A 23,323-nucleotide genomic window follows, 5' to 3' on the forward strand; every position below is an offset into this window, starting at 1 on the left:
CTTCCGGGGCGCACACGTGGCGCGATCGTAGGCGCTTTTGCGTGCGTTTAGGCGCCGCGCACGTATGCGCTTCCGAGGGCACGTACGTTGCGCGCCGAAGTGACGTCATCAAACTTTAATAGAAATGCATAATCATTTTCCATATTAAAAAAAACAAATTTTATTTGTATGGTACGAAATGTTTTGCATTATTATTAACTTTTCATTCATATTTTTTTTTCACGAACGACAGTTGCGCTCTGGGTGCGCTTTCAGATGAGCGCACGGAGAAGCTTACAGGAGAGCTTAGCTGAAAGCTTCCCCGTGCGCGCACCCAGAGCGCAAAAAAAAAAAATCATAAAAAAAATGAATACTTAAAAAAAACAGCAAATTGTAAAAAAAAAAAGGTTAGAAACTCGATATACAAAGGAATTAGCATTTAAAAAACCTATGAAATGCACTGAAAAAACCATAGGTTTCACACCAGTTATAGTTAGGAATTAGCATTTAAAAAACCTTTGAAATTCACAGAAAAAACCATAGGTTTCACACCAGTTATAGTTAGGAATTAGCATTTAAAAAACCTATTAAATTCACTGAAAAAACCATAGGTTTCACACCAGTTATAGTTAGCTGGAAATTTTACTGATATAAAACCATTGAAATTCCCACGTTATAGTTAGTCGGACTCACTATAACTTGCGCGTGCAATGCACTGCTGATGACGTCACATATTACATCACTCATGACATGGTCAGTGACATCACTCATGACATCACTGATGACACCATCCTTGTGACATAGTGACAGACCTCCTCTCAGTGTAAGTGTCTAGTATATTCATATATACTAGATTAAAACATATGTAGTTACTGATAAAGACACTAGTGAGACAGTCATTCACTCACTAACAAACACATATAGACACTCATCCACCCATACAGTCCTGTACATATGCTGTCTTCAAAACACATACAAACAAAGAGTCAGTCACTCATGCATCTATGTGCTAAGTAATACCTCCACCTAACCATATAGACACTCATACTAATACTAATAAAAATATCAAATAACCCATATACATACGCATGTAGCTACTTATCAACACATGTAGCCACTTATACACAAAGTGAAACACTAATATATGTATTTAAATATTTAAACATAACTCACTAATATTTATTTTTCAGAAAGACACATATTCACTGGATGGTGTCATCAGTGATGTCATGAGTGATGTCACTGACCATGTCATGAGTGATGTAATATGTGACGTCATCAGCAGTGCATTGCACGCGCAAGTTATAGTGAGTCCGACTAACTATAACGTGGGAATTTCAATGGTTTTATATCAGTAAAATTTCCAGCTAACTATAACTGGTGTGAAACCTATGGTTTTTTCAGTGAATATATATATATATATATATATATATATATATATATATATATATATATATATATATATATATATATATATATATATATATATATATATATATATATATAAATTGTGGGTCAGATAGATGGACTTAATCTGGAATTGAATGCTATGGAGCAACAAAATGTAATTAGCAAGGGACGAGGAAAGATAAAAAAAACATCTATGAAGAATGAAGAAACCATCAAAGCACGCAAAGTTTTCAAATTTGCACGTGACAAATCTGATTATGAAAATGGTAAAATTTTCACCTTCTCCAAGAAATTTGAATCGGTAAAGAGGCAGGCGTTAACCAACAAAGTACCCTTTGTTCAAACATCACATGCTCAGCAAACTGTAACTCCAGTTTTATCAGACACATATCTAAGCTCAGTTTATAGTAGTGCAGGATCAAACAATGAAAATCTAAGATCAGAACACCAACCAATATTGAGTGGCTTTACCTCATCAGAAGAATTGGGGTTTATGATCGAGGACAGACGCAACACCCTAAGACCGAGGGGACCGCCGCAAGTGAAAGGCGGCGTGAGCGGATCAAATGCCGCTAACAGAGGCGGAGGCAGAGGCGGCTTCACGAAAAAGAAAAGAGGGAGAGGGAACCCACAGGAGAATTAATATTGAGTACCACCACTAAAAATGAAAACACTGTTATCAATTTCAATTTCACAGATTTGGACTTAAATGCCGCAGAAACTCAACTTTTGGCATTGGGATTGTCTTTCTGCCCAAAAAATGGTTTTTAATACATCCAATCTAGAATCAATGTATTTAAATTTATACGAAAGTTGAAATTGATGAAATATCACACCTTGAATAAAGCGAGCAATAAGGCAACTAGTATTATGTTGGATTCTCAACCCAGTAAGAACTTTTCTATATCTGATGTGGCTGTTCATTGTCTTGCTGACCAGGACACTGAGCATGTTCAAAACACCCAAGAAGTACTACGTTCTATGGGCATCATTAGCTGCCATGATCCCATTTTGGCCTCGATCCACATTCGTTACCATGATGCCAAGGGACGTTTTTAGCGACTGTATGATTGGGGACCTAAAAAGATTGAATCAATCCACTGCAGAAAGCCAAAAGCGGAGGAGTTACAAAGATAAACAATATTCTGCCCTCATTTGTAAAATTAACAGTCAAGGGAACATTGTGGTGAACAAAGCTGATAAGGGGGGCAACGTTGTTCTATGGCCCCGTGATGTTTAAGGAAGCGGAGAGACAATTAAATGAACCGTTTTGCTACAGAAAGGCCTCTTTAAATTAATTGAATAAAGTGAAAGATCTAGTCCACAAACTTTTGGCACAATGGAAAAGGGAAGGATTAATAAGCAAAAAAGAATTTGAATTCTTGAAAAAAGATCCTCCTATTACCCCAACGCTATATCAATTGCCAAAAATTCATAAAGGTGCATCTCCTATACCTGGGTGACCCATCATTTCTGCCCAAAATGGATTGTTGGAACCCATTTCTAAATATGTGGACTTTTTCTTACATGATTATATGGAGGCTCTTCCAACATATATCAGGGATACCGGCCATTTCTTAAAGAAATTGAAAGAGGTGTGCTGGAAGCCAGATTATCAATTCATTGTGATGGATATTTGTTCTCTCTATACCTCCATAAATTATGTTGATGGCCTGAATGCAACTGAGTACTTTTTATCGGACAGAGACATAAGATTATATGAACATAGTAAAATGTTGATCCGAATGATTGAACTTTGCCTCAATAACAATTTTTTCCTATTTAACAATGAAGTTTTCCAGCAGTTACGGGGTGTGACTATGGGGGCATGCTTCTCCCTCAGCTACGCATGTTTACACGTAGGCTGGTGGGAGAGGCATGTTCTCGGTCACCCCCGCCCTGCTGTTGAGAACCAAGGTATAGGCATTGCTCACATGTGGCGCTTTGTAGACGATGTCTTCATAATATGGCAGGGTTCTAGAGTGTCTGCAGAAGAGTTTGTTAGTGACATTAACAGGAACAAACTTAGGGGGTCATTAGGATGGCGGACGGACCTGCGTCCGTCCGCCACCCCGAGGTAGAGGGACCGTCCGCATGGGCAGCGGCAGTCCCTCCATGCAAATTAGGATGTGAGACCCCCACCCTGGCGGTCACATCCCATATCTTGAAGCAGCACCCGCCGCAAGGTTAAAAATGCATGTATAGCATTTACATGCACAAAGCGGCAGGCACCGCGCGGTGCCTGCCGCTTTGTACATGTAAATACAGGGGGTACCATAGGTACCCCCCATGTGCACCCCCCACCCCCTGACACCCTGGGGGCCCTTAACGGGCCCCCAAACTGAAAATACCACATGCTGGACATGCTGGAAAAGCCACAGTGGAAAAGCATGTTTCCTGCCGCATCCTAATATGGCTGGCGGTGTCTGATAGGCACCGCCACCATATTAGAGCTTTTGCGCCACTGTGGGAAGGCGACCGAGGCGGAAAAGTGGCGGACGGTTTTCCCATCCGCCGATGACCCCCCAGCCATCCTAATCTGGCGGGGGTCTTTGGAGGCACTGCTGCTGTGATTCCGCATCCTCCGGGCCGGAGGTGGCTTCTGCCGGCCCGGAGGACGCGGAATCACCGCAATCCTAATCGGCCCATATATCTTGAATTCACAAGCACAATCCCAATAATATTAAAGTTGACTTCTTAGTTGTTGAGATTTATATTGTTGAAAATGAAATTAGAACTAAGTTGCATAGGAAAGCTACGGCCGGAAACTCCATTCTGCATGCTCATAGTGGTCATCCACGCCATCTTATAAAAAGTATTCTGTTTGGAGAATTTTTAAGAATTCAGAGAGTATGAAATAACAAAATAGATCTTAAAATGTGTTTGGAAGAATCTTTTCTAAGGTTTTAGGCTCGAGGTTACAATAAGAATGATCTACAAGACTCCATGAACAAAGTAGTTGTAAATCAGATAAATCTCCCCCAGGTGACTAATTCTAATATTGTGATATCCGAGGAGCACAATTCCATCGAAAAAGACAAAACTAAGATTAGACTCATTACAACTTTTAGTTGTCAAGAGAGGAAAATCAAAAAAATCCTTTAGTCTAATTGGCCAATTCTAAAAACGGATATCACTGTAGCCCCATTACTTAGTGAAAATCCAACTATCACTTTTAGAAGGGTTCCCTCTATGAGGGATGCCCTTGTTAAGACCAGTCCAGAAGTTAATAAACAATCTAATTGGCTCTCTAACAGATCAGGTTTTTTTAAATGCAGCTCTTGCAGGGCATGCAAGTTTGGAGTTAATATCACAGAATATTATGAGGCCTTTTCCCAAGTTGCTTGCTAGATTAAGAGTTTGTTCACCTGTAAGACAGATCATGCTGTTTATGTCTTATAATGTACTTGCAATTTGCAGTATATTGGGAGCACTAAGCTCCAGGTGTTCAATCCTATTCTGCAGCACCTTCGGGCGATAGTTAATTCCGACTCCAACTATCCGGTGGCGCGTCATTTTAAACTAGTTCACAATAATAATCTCAACGATTTGAGATATTTTGTTATTGACGCTGTTCCTTTTTCCAAAAGAGGCGGTGATAGAGAAAGAAAATTAAGACAATTAGAGAGCCATTATATTGCACTTCTTAATACTAAAATTCAGAGCGGTCTTAAGATTTACACAACTTTTGAGAACATTGTGTATATCACTTTTTATAACACTTTTTATAACCTTTTTAGATGTAATTCTATTATATCTATGAGGTTTGATTGTTTTGTAGCTTTTAAGGTGACAGGCTTGTCCCCTTTGAGTCCTTCTCCTCTGGATTTTACCTCTTCTGAGCCTAAATGAATTGATTTTTTCTATTACTTATTGTTATTGTATTTTTATGAACTCTGGGCCACTGATAATCAGGTGGATTTTAGCTGTATTCTTTTATGCTTTGTTCTTAACCGTGTTTTTTACTAGTTTTACTGTTTTTTACGGTTTTACCGGTTTTAGAAGTGCTGAGAATAGGGTATGGGAATCAGGTGGACTTCATCTTGATTGTGAGTTAGAACTTTACTTTAATATCTTTCTGAGAATAGTAACTATTGAAGAGATTTTAATTCTTTGTAATATTTGAGAGATCTGTTGGTTCCTTCCGTTCGATGCATCAGAGTATTTGTACTCTCTATGTTCATACTGTGCCATTCGGCTATGCTTAATATTTATATACAGCAATTTTTGCCATTTATTATATCTTTATGCTGCTAATTGTGTGTTGAATAACAGTGATATTATAATATTTTCTGTTTTTTTCACTCTTTGCACTTTTTTAGCACTTTGCACTTTATCATGTTTAGTGTCTGCTATCTATAACCATATGTTACATATGTAATTTTGCTCTCTACAATCTAATATGATTTTAATATGGATTGCACTGCACATTTTGCACTTTAATTTTAACTTTTATCTATTGTTATTGGTTCTTTTCTTGCCCCTATGATTAGACTCAATAGAGAATCGATTTATTAGGATTAAGACAAATTGGTATTAACATTAGGGCACTTGCCCTGTACTAGCCTCGTACCTCCTTGGTTTTGTTTCAGTGCCTTAATATTAGGATTTGAATATTTTGGCTTAATCAACATTTTACACTTTGTTAATTGATTATTCACACTGATCATGATCGTTTTACTGGATATTGTATTTCTATGTAATTCTCTCTTGTACATATTTGAATATTTACCTTTTGTCTTGCCTTATATTTGACTATGAATGATATGGTGTAGTATTTTCACTATGTCAATGGTTTTAAGGGGGAGGGGCATGATAAGACCATTCAACAGTATATAAACTTTGGTCTCTTTGAGCATGTCATGTGATCAAGACAGGGTTTCCCGGTCGAAACGTGTCATTCTGCTGCCCATTGAGGAATAAATATAAACCAACACAAGTACCAATATTGCCTAGCTATTTCAACAATGGAACAGACAATGATCACCCGAATTACCGAAGCAAAACAGTAACTCTCAGGAGTAGTATTTCTCCGGAATTAATCCAATACTATTTAATTATTTTGCATCAAACAGAACCATATACATGAACAATTTTTCATTTTTAAACATACAAATTGTTTGAACTCCACATAACATCAATATAGACAATTTTCACAATCAGCCAACTTTCATACACGCATTCATACACGACAAAACATTAATATATATACACATAAGAAGTTTTTGGAACTATACAAAATTATTTACAATTTCTTGATTTCAAAGAACAAAGCATTGGAAAGCAAATGAAATTTTTCAGTATTTCAATGATCAAATAGGTATTCCTAATGCTGAATGGGTGGGTCTACGCGTTTCGATAACCCCTTGGTGTGGGGAAATCTCGTCAGGACCAGGAGCCTCTTAAGTGCTCGATTTTCTTTTGATGTAAATATGTTAACCCATATTGTGGCTTGGCGGGGGTGGTGGAGTGGGGTACTCGGCGTCCGTCATACTATGCCGGCAATCTCAACGACTGAGTCAGTCGTTGAGATTGCCGGCATAGTATGACGGACGCCGAGTAGTGTGGACCCCAGATGACTCCAATGCAAGTCAGCCCTTAAGTGATTGCAAGCACCAAGCAGGCTTACCAGACCGGGACCAAAGTCCGGCTGCCACACTCGCCATAACTAAATTCCCCACTCCACCACCCCCGCCAAGCCACAATATGGGTTAACATATTTACATCAGAAGAAAATCGAGCACTTAAGAGGCTCCTGGTCCTGACGAGATTTCCCCACACCAAGGGGTTATCGAAACGCGTAGACCCACCCATTCAGCATTAGGAATACCTATTTGATCATTGAAATACTGAAAAATTTCATTTGCTTTCCAATGCTTTGTTCTTTGAAATCAAGAAATTGTAAATAATTTTGTATAGTTCCAAAAACTTCTTATGTGTATATATATTAATGTTTTGTCGTGTATGAATGCTTGTATGAAAGTTGGCTGATTGTGAAAATTGTCTATATTGATGTTATGTGGAGTTCAAACAATTTGTATGTTTAAAAATGAAAAATTGTTCATGTATATGGTTCTGTTTGATGCAAAATAATTAAATAGTATTGGATTAATTCCGGAGAAATACTACTCCTGAGAGTTACTGTTTTGCTTCGGTAATTCGGGTGATCATTGTCTGTTCCATTGTTGAAATAGCTAGGCAATATTGGTACTTGTGTTGGTTTATAGATATTGATTGTGAGGCTTGTCCTTATTGCCAGTGAGCCCAGACCCAGTTCTGGTAACTGTACTTTAGCATTGAGGAATAAAAGCACTTTATTGCACTGTTTACGTTGGTGGTCCATACCTGATTTTTGTGCGTCTCTTCGCGCCTCAGGACTGTGGATTTATATATATATATATATATATATATATATATATATATATATATATATATATATATATATATATATATATATATATATATATATATATATATGTACATATATATATATATATATATATATATATATATATATATATATATATATATATATATATATATATATATATATATATATATATTCCACACTTCTTTCATTTTCACAAAAGAATTTGGGCGCACACCTTCTGGATTTCCACAATCTGGTTTATTTCGATCTTTTTAGCATGAAAGCAGATGATCTACGCGTTTCGATGCTACAAGCATCTTGCTCATGATCAACTTTTTACATTTTTTTCAAATCATTTAAAGCATTAAAAAAAATATGTGTTACATCACTTCCTGTGTTTGAAGTGCAAAGCATTGTGGATATTGTGGTTTTTATATAAAAAGAGTCTGTAGGTAGGTTTTATACCGCTAGATTTACAGAAAATAATAACCCCTTATTTTCGTTTTTGGTTTCTATTCAAACCCTTTTAGCCAAGTCTCACTTTTGTTCAGTTCTTGGATTTCTTTTGGAGATTTAATACTCTCTAGTCAGTCTATGCAATTTTAGTCTTTTGTTTTGTTTTGATCCCTTCAGTGGGAATTGTTCTCTTCATTTATTTCCTTTTTTTATTTGGGGTTATCAAACTTTCAATTTTGTTTTTAGTTTTTTCTTTTATTTTGATCTTTTTTCCTTTTGGTGATTTTCTTTTTTTAACCTTTTTTGCTTTGGTATCTTCCCTTCTCATGTTATCATTTGGAGTTTTTAATATGTCCTCAATATGATGTTTTTCAGAGATGAATGTATAACTCCTCCGATTGGTTAAGGCCGTGCGGGCTTAGAGTCCTGAAATTTAGGATATGACGTGACTCCTTCTGCCTTAGAGTTTTTTCACGGTCACATCCTCGGATGTTCTTCGGTATCGTCTCAATGCCAAAGAATTTCAGTTTTTGCCAATCTCCATTGTGTGTTTGCTCCATGTGCTTGGCAACAGCATTTGCCCTGTCCTTATGAGTAGTTGCTCTTGCATGTTCCATAATGCGTTTTATATATATATATATATATATATATATATATATATATATATATATATATTACCTACTGGCAGTCGCCAGTAGGTATATATAGTTAGGATTTTTTCTCTATGGGATTTTTGAAAATTCTATGTCTAATAACTTTGGCGTTTGTGGACGAAATTCGCTGAACTTTTCAGGAAAATGGAACATTTTGTTTCTGAGCAGCCCCTGACAATTTGGGGGGGTTTCATCAAGGGGGGGCCGAGAAAAAAGGGGGGTCCCAAAACACTTTTTTCCCATGTTAATTTCCATAGGGCGGTTGGCCTCACTTTTAGCTCGAACGGCTGAATGGATTTGCACGAAACTTGGCAAAATTGTAGGGACTGTTAGCCCGATGTGCCTTTGCTAGGTCTCAATATATGTGCTCCAGTGGATTTTGAGTAATTTAGGTTCAAAAAAAGATATATATGTGGGCGGAGCCTAACCACACATCTGATCTGATTGGCTGTCAGCACTTCATCCAAGAAGTGTTGGCAGCCATCTTGGGACCAATATACATGATAGCACCTCATTAAAAAGCATTGTAGTTAATAGAGGGTTTTAGGACTTTAGTTACATTATAAATCATTTGTTGATGGTACCATACTCGTTTTAGGAATTGTGGTGGGTTCTAAGGTGATTTTACCATGTGAAAAAACCTTCTGCTGTGATATCATGAATATTGTTTGAAAGAAAACTAATATCTCATGATTTTCTCACAGTGGTTTGGAAGGGGATCTATAAGCTAAACTGAAAGCATATTTTCTGTAAATTCCCATTATCTTTCTCAGTCATGTGAAAATGAAGTCTGACATTCTCAGTAAAACATGTACATCCAACAAGGACAGAGACTGTCAGTTGATTCCTTTGTGTTCTACTGCAGCCTCCTAGAGTGTTCTAAAGAACAACTAGAGCGCTAACAGTCCTACTTATTACAAAGGTATGGCACACCTGAAGCCATCTTGATTGGAATAAAGTGGTAACTCTTAAAACATTTAATTTAAAAAGAAACAACATGAGGGGGTATATTTTGCCATAGAAAGTATGATTAGTGCTGCAGAATGAAAAATTAGGGCACATTTTGAGTGACTTCTCAAATCCTTTTCTATTTCATTAAAACATTCTGACATGCACTCTCCCAAAATGGCCACCAGAGACAAAAGAGCCCAAATGTAGCCCAAATATCACCCAGATGTAGCCCAAGTATAGCCCAATGACAGAATGTCCCAGAGTGTTCTAAAGAACAACTAGAGCGCTAACAGTCCTACTTATTACAAAGGTATGGCACACCTGAAGCCATCTTGATTGGAATAAAGTGGTAACTCTTAAAACATTTAATTTAAAAAGAAACAACATGAGGGGGTATATTTTGCCATAGAAAGTATGATTAGTGCTGCAGAATGAAAAATTAGGGCACATTTTGAGTGACTTCTCAAATCCTTTTCTATTTCATTAAAACATTCTGACATGCAGTCTCCCAAAATGGCCACCAGAGACAAAAGAGCCCAAATGTAGCCCAAATATCACCCAGATGTAGCCCAAGTATAGCCCAATGAAAGAATGTCCCAGAGTGTTCTAAAGAACAACTAGAGCGCTAACAGTCCTACTTATTACAAAGGTATAGCACACCTGGAGCCATCGTGATGGGAATAAAGTGGTAACTCTTAAAACATTTCATTTAAAAAGGAACAAAATGAGGGGGTATATTATGCAATAGAAGGTATTATTAGTGCTGCAGAAAGAAAAATTAGGGCACATTTTGAGTGACTTTTCAAATCCTCTTCTATTTCATTAAAAAATTCTGACATGCAGTCTCCCAAAATGGCCACCAGAGACAAAAGAGCCCAAATGTAGCCCAAATATCACCCAGATGTAGCCCAAGTATAGCCCAATGACAGAATGTCCCAGAGTGTTCTAAAGAACAACTAGAGCGCTAACAGTCCTACTTATTACAAAGGTATGGCACACCTGAAGCCATCTTGATTGGAATAAAGTGGTAACTCTTAAAACATTTAATTTAAAAAGGAACAAAATGAGGGGGTATATTTTGCCATATGAATTATGATTAGTGCTGCAGAAAGAAAAATTAGGGCACATTTTGAGTGACTTCTCAAACCCTCTTCAATTTCATTAAACAATTCTGACATACAGTCTCCCAAGATGGCCACCAGAGACAAAAGAGCCTAAATGTAGCCCAAATATCACCCAGATGTACCCCAAGTATAGCCCAATGACAGAATGTCCCAGAGTGTTCTAAAGAACAACTAGAGTGCTAACAGTCTTACTTATGACAAAAGTATGGCACACCAGAAGCCATCTTGATTGGAATGAAGTGGTAAGTCTGAAAACACTCAATTTAAAAAGGAACAACATGAGGGGGTTAATTTTGCCATAGAAAGTATGATTAGTGCTTCAGAAAGAAAAATTAGGGATCATTTTGAGTGACTTCTCAAATCCTCTTCTATTTCATTAAAAACATTCTGACATGCAGACTGAAACATGCACTTTGAATACCAGCAGCAGACGTCCCTGGTGAGCAGTAGCTTTACTACAGTGATCTAATGTGCAACTAGAGTGCTAACATTCAGAATTTATGGCAAATGTGTGACACATCTGAATGCCTTCTTGATGGAACCAAAGTAAACAAGCATTGAAAATGCAATAGATCTCGCCCTCATTTAAGTTAAAGCCATTCTGTTTGTAATGAGGTGGCTTTTTAGCTTTGCTTTTATTAGTGTTTTTTCAACTTTCATGTAAATAACATGCATCTGTATGCATATAAGTATATGTATGCATGCATTTATGTTTGTATTTATATAGATATACAGATGATATATGTTTATATATGTATGTATATATATATATTCACTGAAAAAACCATAGGCTATAGACCATATATAGTTAGGAATTAGCATTTACAAAACCTTGAAAATTCACTGAAAAAACCATAGGTTATAGACCATATATAGTTAGGAATTAGCATTTACAAAACGTTGAAAATTCACTGAAAAAACCATAGGTTATAGACCATATATAGTTAGGAATTCGCATTTACAAAACCTTATTTTACTCACACAAAACCATTGAAATTCCATATATAGTTAGTTGCACTAACTATATATCGCGCACCCGCAATCCACTGCTGATGATGTCACATATTACATCATTCATGACATGGTCAGTGACATCACTGATGACATCACTGATGACATCTCAAATGACATCACTGATGACAACATCCAGTGACTGTATGTTTCTGTAAAGTTAAAATATGTCTTACATATTGAAGAATGAGTGGATGTATAAGTGTCTGGATGAAGGATTTAGTTGGTGCATGACTGACTGTATGAGTGAGTGATTAAATGTGTTTCACTGAGTGCATGGGTTAGTGACTAAACTGTCTTAATTTGTGCATCATTATGTCTGTTGTTCTGTAAACTGTTGCATGTGTTGATAAGTAGCTATATGAGTAACTATATGGGTTATTGATTGGTTGCCCAAGTATTTGTATGGGATACTGAGTGTGTGTGTGGGTGGCTGGGAGGTGTATGACTCTGTGCATAGATGTGTGAGCAGTTGATTCACTAGATGTATGGTTTCAAAAGTGCATGTGGAAACAGCTGTATGGACGGTTGACTGTGTGCATGAGTGTATTGGTGAGTGAATGGATATCTCAGTGCTACATGTCAAAGTAAGTACATATGTAAAACACAGTACATGTGAGAGTTGACATATATAAATAACTGTGCATAAGAGCCAGTGAATGTGTGAGTGGCTGTATGGATCATTGTGAACTTGTATCAGGGATTGTATAAGAGAGTAAATATGTGTTATTATATGTTTGAATAAGTAAAGTTTGTATAACTGTATAGTTGAGGAAATGGAGGTGTGATTGATTCTTTGCATGACTGACTAGGTGTGTGAGTAACTCCATGGATGAGTGACAGTCTGTGAGTGTCTGTTTACACTGATTGTATCTAAGGTTATATTAGAGTCTGAAGAGGTTCATCGTATTATCACATGAATTATATCATCAGTGATGTGATCAGTAATGTCAAATGAGATGTCATCAGTGATGTCATCAGTGATGTCTTTTGAGATGTCATCAGTGATGTCATTTGAGATGTCATCGGTGATGTCATCAGTGATGTCACTGACCATGTCATGAATGATGTAATATGTGACATCATCAGCAGTGGATTGCGGGTGCGCGATATATAGTTAGTGCAACTAACTATATATGGAATTTCAATGGTTTTGTGTGAGTAAAATAAGGTTTTGTAAATGCGAATTCCTAACTATATATGGTCTATAACCTATGGTTTTTTCAGTGAATTTTCAACGTTTTGTAAATGCTAATTCCTAACTATATATGGTCTATAACCTATGGTTTTTTCAGTGAATATATATATATATATATATATATATATATATATATATATATATATATATATATATATATATATATATATATATATATATATATATATATATATATATATATATATACATAGGTATAGATATTCACTGAAAAAAACATAGGTTTCGGGGAGGTTGTAGTTAGAAATGAGAATTTCAAAAACCTTAGAAATTCCCTGAAAAAAACATAGGGGCATATTACCAAGCAATAGCGATAATTATCGCTATTGCTTGGTTAGAGACAAAAATTTACCGCAGCGCTGCGGCGATTTTTACCGCAAATAAACCTTGGTATTACCAAGGTTTAACGCAAATGCGGTAAAAATCGCCGCAAAGCATGAATATCGCTGAAAAGTCAGCGATATTCATGCTTTAGCGAGCTAATGCTCTTAGCCATGTTATCCACCTCCCATTGGATAACATGGCTAAGAACTGCTCAGGGCAGGTGTTAGCTTTTGGAGATATTCCCGCTTAGCGGGAATATCTCCAAAAGTTGGTAATAGGAGATAGCGATGTTAGCAACTGTTTTCAGTCTCTAACATCTTGGCACGCCCACTTTGCATCTCATTAGTGATAAATATCACTGACATGCAAAGTGGGGCCCAAGATGGTCGCTATCTCCTACTAGCTGTCGCTAACTGGTGTTAGCGGCAGCTAGGTAATAGGGAGATAATTTTATCTCCGCTTTCTTGGCTTTTAAAGCCAAAAAAGCGGAGATAAACCCCCTTGATAATATGCCCCATAGTTTTCAGGGGTGTTATAGTTAGCTGGATATTTCACTCATACAAAACCACAGAAATTCCTCGATTATAGTTAGTTCTGCTAACTATAATTCGCCCGTCCGCATTGCACTGCTGATGATGTCACATATTACAACATTCATGACATGGTCAGTGAAATCACAGATGACTCTGATAACATCTCAAATGGCATCACTGATGACATCATCCAGTGAATGTGCTTTTGTTTGCAATTTAAATATATATTATATATATACCAATTTGTATTGAAGTTTGAGTGGATATATAACTGTCTGGATGGAGGATTTAGTAGCTGTATGACTGTCTGTTTAAGTGAGTAATTAAAAGTGTCTCACTAACTACATGGGTTAGTAACTAAACTATGTGAATGTGTGCATCACTGTCTCTGTTGTTGTATAACCTGCTGCATCAGTTGGTCACTAACTACATGAGTGTCTATATTAGTTATTGATTAGTTGGCTGAGTATTTATATGGGAGACTGAGTGTGTGTGTGGTTGGGTAGGGTGTGTGTAACTATGCATTGATGTGTGAGTGGTTGATTGACTAGGTGTATGGGGTTAAGAGTGCATGTGGAAACAGTTGTTTGGGTGACTGAGTGTGTTTATTTGTGTGTTGGTGAGCAAATATATGTCTCAGTGGTACATCATCAACAAAGTACAAAAATAAAAGGCATTGCATGTGAGAGTTGGTGTATATAAATAAGTATATTTGTTGCAGGCTGCATGGGAAGCGCAAATAAACAAAAATCTTGCCTGAATTGCTGTGGTGGTCTGAGTTCCTCCTTCGCCGGGAAACGGAAGTGGTGGGAATTGTTTGGCGCACATAAATAAGTATATGTAAGAGTCAGTGATTGTGAGAGTAACTGTACTCCACTGGCGGCGCACACCATCGCCATCACCAGGAAGCGCCCGGAGGCGCTTGAAAGGAGGAGCGCTACTTCCGCCTCGCGGAACCCGCGCAGGAGCACGCTGGGAAAAGCCTGGGACAAGGGCGGGACAGTCTGTGGCAGTCTGGGGCAGGACGAGGCTGGGCTGGGCCACAAACCCTCGCCGTTGCTACATAGTTCAACTACATGAGCCAAGTGAGATTTCAGTTTCTTTTAAACTCTGTTTATATTTTATTCTTTCTTTTAAATAACTGATTAGCACCACCGTCGGACCTCCAGAGGTGACACAAACCATACCTGTTTTGTACTCAGTGCCTCTAGCCCTTTGTCACTTTGAGATCTTTTGGTAAAGCCATCATGTCCAAGCAAAAGGCCACAAAGGATAACTACTTGGTGAAAGTAGTCAATGAAATCAATGATGAGCGGCGAGGGGAGTCCTCCTGCTTTATCCTTTACACCCACTTCACCAACAACAGCATCATCAGTGGAAGATGGGTGTGACCCTGCTGATACAACCACGGAAGTGCCAGCTATTCCTGCACCCGTTCAGGACATACTTCATACATCTAATGGCATTCCAACACAGCGCTCTCCAGCCCCTAAAGCACTGAGGACTTGTAGGAAAGTGCAACTCAAACGAGGGGGGAACCATAATAAGAGAAAAATTGAAATAGCCCCGAAAAGTGCCATCCCTGATGTGGATTTAATTGGTAAAATGGATACAGTTAATTTGAATACAGAGCAATTTGATCTTTTAATCAGCATTATAGAGGATAAACTTGCCAAGATTATTAAACCCTTATTAGTTAAGCTTGACCAGATGTCAGCAGAGGTGTTAAGACTGGGTGGACTTCTGGATGCCCATAAAGGCAAGGGCAAAAGTTGTAGGGGTGATGACAAGGCCCCCAAAGTTAGTATAGATGCACAAAAGACACCCAATGGGAGGTTAAACATAACTAAAGATCCTCTGCCAATAACACGTCAGAAAGAACATGTATTAACAATACCTGAACGTAAGAGGGGGGCAACATTGGTAAAGAAAAGCCGTTTTATTAATCTCCCACCTGACTGTGCACCCTATGTAGTTGTTTTAACTAACGTACCTCCCTCTGAACCAAATCGGAGCCAACTTCAGCAAGAAACGCATGAATCCCTAAAACATAAAACAGTTTCTTGGCTGCACAAGCAATGTGGGTTCCCAATTGCCTATTCTGACCAAATACTCATACCAGAAGGGCAAATTGGATTGGTAATTCAAGTAAGACTTGCAGGGGTGACTGTGTCATCGTCAATTTTAAACATCCCCAACATGTCGCTACTGTTTTGTTAAGAGCGGCCTCTCTGATTTATGACGAGACCAGTGTATGTGTTCGCCCACTTGGCTACTTCTACAGTCTTATTAAAGCACCATATGCTAACAGTAGAGGTAGACCTTTCACTCCTACCTTCATACCCACTCAGCTCCCAATTTTTGAGGTTCCGGTACAGAACAGGTATCAAGCCCTGAGTTCCTTGGATATGAACGCATGACATATACAGGACTGTGAGCTCCCCTTGTATGTGATTCCTAATACCCAGGCAAATGATTTAGGTGATAAATGCATAGAGCCGGAGCGAATTATGATGGGTGATTTAAGTACGATTGATATAGGGGACAAAACTGTTTTCATTACAGAGAGGTTTGCAACTGATCAAGGCCCCACAGGTGTGGAAAATATATGTGCTGGTTTAGATGAGGTAGAGTATAGAGGAGATGGTATCAATTGTTCTAATGCCCAAGACCAGTTCAATTGTTGTAACCTGAGGGGGATATCAATCATTATCTGGAATATAGCTGGCTGGGCTTCCACAGAATAAATGCTCGGGTGGTCTGATTTGATTAGGTCATACGACATCCTCTGTTTTCAAGAAACCTGGTGCTCTACAAAACCGAGCCCTGACGGGTTTGTAAGTTACCATCTAGAAGCAACTAAGTCGCGTTATGGTAGAGCCAAAGGTGGTTTGCTTATCCTTTTGTCTTTGAATCTAATGCTGACTGTTGTTAAACATTTAACTGTCGGGGCACATTCGCAAATTCTATGGTTATGAGAGAAGAAAGGTATAGAGGTGCTTATAATTAATTTTTATAATAATTGTTTTGATAACACACAGCACAAAGTAATAGAAGAACTAGAAGGTGCCTTATTGAAGCTTGTAACACAGGCAAAAACCACTTTTGATTTTATTTGGCTAGGTGATTTTAATTCTTCAATTTGCCCAATGTCGTCTTCCAGGGTGTGTGGGATACAAAATAACAGGGGTGATAATACACCACATTTCCCGCATAATAAGTACAGGGAGGCAATAAACAATCTGTTGTCAATCTGTGATTTAGAGCTCTTACAGCCTGCAAAAGATGCTAAGGGCCAAATAATTCTGACCTATACAGGCAGGAACAGTAATTCTTATATTGACCATGTTATGGTTTCATTAAGTATTGTGCCATATTGTCTGACCCCGGTTATTGATGAATCCCCCTTAAGTGACCACAACCGTATCATAATGCGAACAGAGATCTGGAAACTTAGCACACACCGGATCTCTAGAACTGTAGACAACATTGAACTGCATAGATTAAACGGGACAAGGGTAAGGTGGAACGGGGAAAAATCTGAGAAAGTAATGAGCCTAATTGTATCAAAATCAATGGCAGATATTAATGGTATCCTGACACCAGGGAGTGCTCCATTTTGTTTAGTAGATAATTTTATTAATATTAACAAGACTGTGGACACCATATTTACTAGGACCAGTAAAGAGAAAACCGCCCAAAAAAATGGATGGTTTGACCATGCCTGTACAGCCCTCCATTCTCAATTGAAACAGGCTCTAGCCCTTAGACCCAGGGACAAGGATAGGGTAATACTCTTGAGACACAAGTATAAAACAGTCCTCTCCAAAAGGAGGACTGAGTTGCAGCTAGAAGCCTGGGACAATTTAGCGCAGGCAGCGGATACCTCTGATTGCTGCCTGTTCTGGGCTACGGTCAACTCCCCTTTTCTTAGGGATGATGAAGCCCCCCATCTTGCATCCAATGTCAGCAGTGAGGCTTGGGTTACTCACTTCTCAAATATATTTCAGGCAGTTGGCCAAAACAGCAAAAATCTAAGATCTTGGCCTATAGTCCCTTTGGACATCACCTTAGCTGAGGTGGAAAGCAGTATTAGGGCCAGCAAGGCAGGTAAGGCCCAGGGACCGGACGGGGTTCCTATTGATGTTTATAGGACTCTCCCATTGTTATGGGGCCCTTTACTTACTCTGGTTCTTAATGCCACCGTAACAACCATGATTTCGCCAACATGGGGTGGCTCTATTATTGTCCCTATCTATAAAAAGGGGGACAAGTCTGCAGCATGTAATTGCCGCCCAATTAGCTTATTCGAATCATCTGTGAAAATTATGAGCAGAGTACTGCTGACCAGGTTGGAAGAGTGGGCTAATGAAAAGGGGATACTGGTGACCTCCCAGTATGGTTTTAGAAAGGGCCGTGGTACATTGGATCAATGCTTAAATCTAGAATTATTAATTGGCAAATACTCCAAGGCCAAGCGCAGCACCCTATATCTTTGCTTCGCTGATTTGAGCAGCGCATTCGATTTGGTCGACCATTCTATTCTATGGCCCGCCCTGCTAGACCTTGGTGCACCAGAGGGAATTATTTTCTTTTTAGCTCGCTTATATGGAAAGATGCAAGCCTGTGTTCGCTATGGGGTAAGCGGGGAGTGTACCGCTAATTTTAAGGTCAAGCGAGGAATAAGAAAAGGCTGTGTTCTCGCCCCCTTGCTATTCACCCTCTTTATAAATGCTGTTGACAAGATTTTAAAAACAGTTAAAGCTGATGCACCCCAGGTAAATGGGTCTAGAGTGCCAGTACTGCTTTATGCAGATGACGCTGTGCTTCTGTCACGGACCCCCATAGGACTCCAGCGCCTGATGGACCGGTTTTCTGCTTTTATTGAAGAAAGGAAACTAGTAATTAATAAGAGCAAAACCCATATGATGATTTGCGGTGCTAGGACCAACAAAAAACATTCATTTTATATAGAAGGGGTGAAAGTGCAGCAAATTGAAAAGTTTTGTTACCTGGGTGTGACCTTCATGAGCAATGGTAGGTGGTCCAAAGAGCTTGTTAGCTTAAGGTCCAAAATGTCAAAAAGTGCTTATGGAATATTTAAATTCGCCTCAAAAATCGGCGACAGAAGAATTAATGATATGATGCAGATTTATAAGGCAAGAAGTGTCTCGATTGCATTATACGGAGAAGGGGTGTGGGGTTATTCCAACATCGGCAGTCTACAAATGGAAGAAAATATCTTCCTTAAAAAACTCCTCTGCTTACCCGCCTCGGCCGCAACTGATCTGATCCACAGGGAATTGGGGGCGGCCTATTTGTGTGATCTTGTTTCGTTAAGGCCCTTAATGATCTGGCGTGCCATTCGGCACAAGGAAGAGAGGGATTGTCTTAATCTAGCTAACTATACCAAGATCCCTTAGTTAAAATATACCGTAGATATTTTTTCGGGCTATCTATGGTCTGGATATAATAGAGGATGGTTGTGCTGGAGGAGATATCCCTAAACAGGAATTGAAAAATAAATTCATGTAGTATCAAGTGGAGAGGTGCCTAGTCAATAACGGCCACCTGACTACTGTCAATCTCTACAACAAATACATTGACTGCGAAGGCCCGCAGTTGTATTTAAGGTAACTAGACCGGCCCACAGGTTTGTTCTTACAAGACTTAGATTTGAACTGGCTCACGTTCTGGTGGCCTTTCCTCACCCTAAGAAACATCCTGTTGGCTCCTGCCCATGTGGCGGGCATTCAAAACAAAGTTGGTCTATCTTAAACCAATGTTTATAAAATATGGAATCTACAGCGTTGATGAGGCCATGAAATTGATTTATGATGCGAACTCGCCGTATATATGTATTTTTACTGCTACTTTTATATGTAAATCTATTTATTATCGGAAAAGTATGATGTTTTAACTCCGTTCTTTTTTATCTGCATAACATTATGCAATTGTTTTTTTTTTGACTGTATGCTTTTATGATCATTTATATAATATGAACCGAATAAAGCTTCATGAAATGAAATGAGTAACTGTATAGATGAGGGTATAATTGTAATGGTGATTTTTTTAACATAGTAACTATGAGTTACTATCGGTATGAATAAATGAGGTGGTGTATGTATAACTGCGTGGGTGATTAAATGTGAGTGTGATTGATTATTTTCATGAGTGAGTAGGATGACTGCATAACCGACTAGGATGACTGCTGATGTGTCAATGTCTATATAGGTTATTGAGGGCATTTGATAGTGTTATCAGTGACTGCATGTATAAGTGATTCTGTGGGTGAAGGGGAAGTTGTGTGTGTAGACTTAGGAATCAGCGAGTGGGTATGTAGTAACTGGAATTGGTGTGTCAATGGTTTCAAATATGGTACTCTGTATTTTACCGTGAGTGATCAAAGGTTATACTAGTGTGTGATGAAGTGCATCAGATTGTCATGTGGATGATACCATCAGTGATGTCATCAGTGATGTCATTTGAGATGTCATCAGTGATGTCATCAGTGATGTCACTGACCATGTCATGAATTATGTAATATGTGACATCATCAGCAGTGCACTGCTGGCATGCGAGTTATAGTTCACAGAAATAACTATAAAAGAAGAATTTCTATGGTTTGTAGGAGTGAAATGTCCAGCTAACTATAACATCCCTGGAACCTATGTTTTTTTCAGTGAATTTTAAAGGTTTTTTAAATGCTAATTACTAACTGTAACATCCCTGAAACCTATGTTTTTTTAAGTGAATTTCCAAGGTTTTTTAAATACTAATTTCTAACTATAACGTGCCTGAAACTTATGGTTTTTAAAGTGAATTTCAAAGGTTTTTTTAAAGGCTAGTTTCTAAGTATATCAACAAAAAAGGTCCTAGTTCTCATGGCAATTTTCTTTTGCTACACTGTAAACATCTATGGTCAAAATTTGTTATCCAAGGGATCTCTTTAGTCTCGAGAGAATCCTAAGATGTTTCAATCTATTGCCTCATTAAAACCACAACCTCTCTGATTGATACATACAGGACAGCACAAACAAAAAATGTGTGAAAAGCGAGATGACACCTCACGGGCGCACCACCAATGGGGCCCCTGGTTGGTACTCACCAGGACGGCCCTGTTCTCATCATCGGTGTCATCAAGCTAAAACCAAAAAACGTGTCTCGAACCTCAAAAATAAAAAGACAGTGAATGGTGCAGTGGACACAACTTATGTGTGACAAAACTGACAACATTTAACATATAAGACACTGGGCACCTAGCCTGGCCTGCATTTACGTAGGCCAATTTGAGGAGCACATCATCGAATCTGACACCAATCCCTTCAGACACCACATACGCCTCTGGAGGCGATACATTGATGATGTGCTCCTCCTCTGGACAGGGGAAGAAACACTTCTGGTCCAATTTTTAAATTGGCTGAATACCCAAGACATGAGCCTGCGTTTCACCTGGAACTACCACCATACAAAAGCGGTCTATCTTGATCTGGACATTGAGGCTTCTGAAGGAGGATTCCGAACAAGTGTACATCAAAAACCGACCGATAGGAATTCACTATTGTCGTATCGGTCATATCACCCAAGAGCACTCAGGGACAATCTCCCTGTAGGACAATTTCTCAGGTACAGGCGAAATTGCTCATCTACGGAACTATATAAGGAACAAGCAGGTGTTTTAAGCTCGAAACTGGAAGCTCGTGACTATCCACGTAGAGTGATCAAGCAAGCTCAGAAAAGAGCCTTGAATACACCGAGAGCGGCCTTACTAGAGACACAAGTCAAAGAGAAGTCAGACTGCCTACCTGTAGTCATGACTTATGATCCCATGGCTACAAAAATCCGCCAGTCGATCAGGAAACACTGGCCTCTACTCTCAACAACGGACTTCAAGATGCCACCACCACGGTTTGCCTTTCGAAGAGCAAGTAACCTGAAAGACAAACTGGTCCACACCAGAACCGTCGGAAGACCAGAAAATGAGAACACCACCATCCCGAAAGGACACTATCCATGCGGGAGCTGTTCTGTGTGCCCCCTGACGAAGAAGACCACCTCCGTGACTCTCCAATCTGGAAACACCTGGACACTGAACCATTTCAGTAACTGCAATACAACCAACGTGGTATATAGACTGAAATGTGAGTGTGGTCTGGAATACATCGGCCTAACCACACGAAAGATCAAACTCCGCATCCAGGAGCATGTTAGCACAATAAGGATTGGAAAACTGACTACCAAGCTAGTGCAACATTGCCACCGGAATAAACACACTTTCACCTGGGTAGTGTTGGAGAGAGTTATGGGCGATGCGCAATCCGTGGAGAGACGCTTAATCAACAAAGAAGCCCGTTGGATATACCAAGAACAAAGCGAACAGAAAGGGTTGAACGAATTACTGGAATGGAACAAGTTGCGTTAACCATCAAAAGAACTGTCTCCTAGCGCAGCAGCTATATGTCCTCTGAGATTGGTGGCCTCCTCCATCCTAAAATTAACATTCTATACTAACATCTAATATGATAACATCAATATCTGAGACCCTATTTTTTATTTCAGGATAACTGTAATTACCACCATACCTGATCTGACTAGGCGTTCACATGTATTAGCCTATAACAGTCTTCTTCGCCCGGGGCGCCTTTCTATTAGAGGATGAGTTGAGCTACCATAATAATCCCCTATAAAAATATACTGCAATTGGGCCAACACGCATATTTCACACTAGCTAAATTAGGAACACGTGGAATTTTTTCTGAGTGTTCCAATCATGTAGTCTTCCTACAAGCATGGGTGCACATTTCTTTGATTTAATCCCCCTCTCCACACTGCTGCTTGCCCATATGTCCGTCTATAAATGGCCGCATTTTTTGAAGACCAGCCTCAAATCCTATTTGTTTACACTATTATAGGATACGTTGAACCATTTCATCACTTCCACAGTGTAGTCCAGTTTTAAACATGGGCATGTGTTAAATAACACCTCACAGACTTAATCTGTATCGGGGCTACAAGACCGTTTATAAATGGCCGCGCTTTTTACTTAAGACCGGCATTTAATAACAGGAGAGCCTAGGTCCTATCACATCCCCCGAAACGCGGTGGCCGAGTCCTGTGTCTTTCTACGTTAGGGACCAATCGGATGCGCTGTACGCGCGTTCAGGAACCAATCGTATACGCTGTACGTGTTTGCAGGAACCAATTGGATAGCCTGGAAACCGGCAGCCTTGACCCACGTGATAGACCAGGACGGACCAATCACAATGCGCATCCACCCGGTAAATAAACAGAGACTC

This window comes from Lissotriton vulgaris, chromosome 2_1 (genome assembly GCF_964263255.1).
Source record: "Lissotriton vulgaris chromosome 2_1, aLisVul1.2, whole genome shotgun sequence".
Taxonomy (NCBI): Eukaryota; Metazoa; Chordata; class Amphibia; order Caudata; family Salamandridae; genus Lissotriton; species Lissotriton vulgaris.